Source organism: Mandrillus leucophaeus, unplaced genomic scaffold, assembly GCF_000951045.1.
Source record: "Mandrillus leucophaeus isolate KB7577 unplaced genomic scaffold, Mleu.le_1.0 Scaffold129, whole genome shotgun sequence".
NCBI classification, from domain to species: Eukaryota; Metazoa; Chordata; class Mammalia; order Primates; family Cercopithecidae; genus Mandrillus; species Mandrillus leucophaeus.
Window position 1 is genome coordinate 2,981,679 of NW_012101243.1, and position 2,306 is coordinate 2,983,984.

General features: G+C 41.8%; 1 protein-coding gene and 1 pseudogene across 2 annotated transcripts in view; one reads left to right on the forward strand and one right to left on the reverse strand.

Moving 5' to 3' along the window:
- ASIP (agouti signaling protein) overlaps nucleotides 1–2,306 on the reverse strand; it is a 98,536-nt gene that overhangs the window by 58,715 nt on the left and 37,515 nt on the right. The gene's annotated exons all lie outside the window — the stretch shown is intronic.
- Nucleotides 1–2,306, forward strand: part of LOC105533872 — a 4,052-nt pseudogene that overhangs the window by 210 nt on the left and 1,536 nt on the right. The window contains exon 2 of the transcript XR_001005183.1: nucleotides 306–2,305. The product of XR_001005183.1 is annotated as an exportin-T-like (transcript). The remainder of the gene's footprint in view (nucleotides 1–305; nucleotide 2,306) is intronic.

The following is a 2,306-nucleotide window of genomic DNA, read 5'->3' on the forward strand; positions in this document are numbered from 1 at the left end:
ATCAGCATACATCTGTGACGTTGGAGTTCTTCGAAACTGTTGTTAGATATGAAAAGTTTTTCACAGTTGAACCTCAGCACATTCCATGTGTACTAATGGCTTTCTTAGATCATAGAGGTCTGCGGCATTCCAGTGCAAAAGTTCGGAGCAGGACGGCTTACCTGTTTTCTAGATTTGTCAAATCTCTCAATAAGCAAATGAATCCTTTCATTGAGGATATTTTGAATAGAATACAAGATTTATTAGAGCTTTCTCTGCCTGAGAATGGCCACCAGTCCTTACTGAGCAGTGATATACACATCTAGATGTGTATAAGAGACAGGACGAGGGGCGCGCAGTCCCGGCCAGCTCCGTCTCTGGCGTTGGCGCTGCGGCCGTGGCGAGGACTGCGGTGACAAGGACGAGGGCCGCTGTCCCTGCTCTCTGCGTGCCGCTCCGCTGGCTGACCATCTGGAGTGCAGGCTGGGAGGCCAGATGGAGTGATAAGGAAGATGTTTACGAATTCCCCGGTGGGATCAGAGGGCACGCCTATTATAACCAGAAGACTCCAAGTATAGCAGCAAGGACGGATGAACAGGCTCTATTAGGGCTAAATCCAAATGCTGATTCAGACTTTAGATAAAAGGCCCTGGCCTATTTTGAGAAGTTAAACACATCTAGATGTGTATAAGAGACAGGCTGAAGCTCTAGCCCAGAGGACGTATAGTGATGATCATGTAAAGTTTTTCTGCTTTCAAGTACTGGAACATCAAGTTAAATAGAAATATTCAGAACTAAGCACTGTTCAACAGCAACTAATTAGGGAGACGCTGGTATCACGGCTGCAAGCTCAGAAGCTGAATCCCCAACCAGAGAAGCCTTCATACGAAATAAAGCCGCCCAAGTCTTCGCCTTGCTTTTTGTTAACAGAATATCTCACTAAGTGGCCCAAGTTTTTTTTTTTTACATTCTCTCAGTAGTGGATCTAAATCCAAGGGGAGTAGATCTGTACCTGCGAATCCTCATGGCTATTGATTCAGAGTTGTTGGATCGTGATGTGGTGCATGCATACATCAGAGGAGGCTCGTAGGAATACTCTCATAAAAGATACTATGAGGGAACAGTGCATTCCAAATCTGGTGGAATCATGGTACCAAATATTACAAAATTATCAGTGTACTAATTCTGAAGTGACCTATCAGTGCCTTGAAGTAGTGGGGGCTTATGTCTCTTGGATAGACTCATCCCTTACAGCCAATGATAGGTTTATAAATATGCGGCTAGGTCAGATGTCAATAGAAGTTCTATGGGAAGAAGCATGTGACTGTTTATTTGAAGTTGTAAATAAAGGAATGGACCCTACTGATAAAATGAAACTAGTAGAATCTTTGTATCAAGTATTACAGTCCGCTGGGTTTTTCAGCATTGACCAGGAAGATGTTGACTTCCTGGCCAGATTTTCTAAGCTGGTAAATGAAATGGGACAGTCATTGATAGTTAGTTGGAGTAAATTAGTTAAGAATGGGGATATTAAGAATACTCAAGAGGCACTACAAGCTATTGAAACAAAAGTGGCACTGATGTTGCAGCTACTAATTCATGAGGATGATGATATTTCTTCTAATATTATTGGATTTTGTTATGATTATCTTCATATTTTGAAACAGCTTACAGTGCTCTCGGATCAGCAAAAAGCTAATGTAGAGGCAATCATGTTGGCCGTTATGAAAAAAGTTGACTTACGGTGAAGAATATAACTTCGAAAATGAGGGTGAAGATGAAGCCATGTTTGTAGAATATAGAAAACAACTGAAGTTACTGTTGGACAGGCTTGCTCAAGTTTCACCAGTTACTGCTGGCCTCTGTTCACAGAGTTTTTAGTTCTACACTGCAGAATTGGCAGACTACACGGTTTATGGAAGTTGAAGTAGCAATAAGATTGCTGTATATGTTGGCAGAAGCTCTTCCAGTATCTCATGGTGCTCACTTCTCAGGTGATGTTTCAAAAGCTAGTGGTTTGCAGGATATGATGTGAACTCTGGTAACATCAGGAATCAGTTCCTATCAGCATACATCTGTGACTTTGGAGTTCTTCGAAACTGTTAGATATGAAAGTTTTTCACAGTTGAACCTCAGCACATTCCATGTGTACTAATGGCTTTCTTAGATCACAGAGGTCTGCGGCATTCCAGTGCAAAAGTTCGGAGCAGGACGGCTTACCTGTTTTCTAGATTTGTCAGATCTCTCAATAAGCAAATGAATCCTTTCATTGAGGATATTTTGAATAGAATACAAGATTTATTAGAGCTTTCTCTGCCTGAGAATGG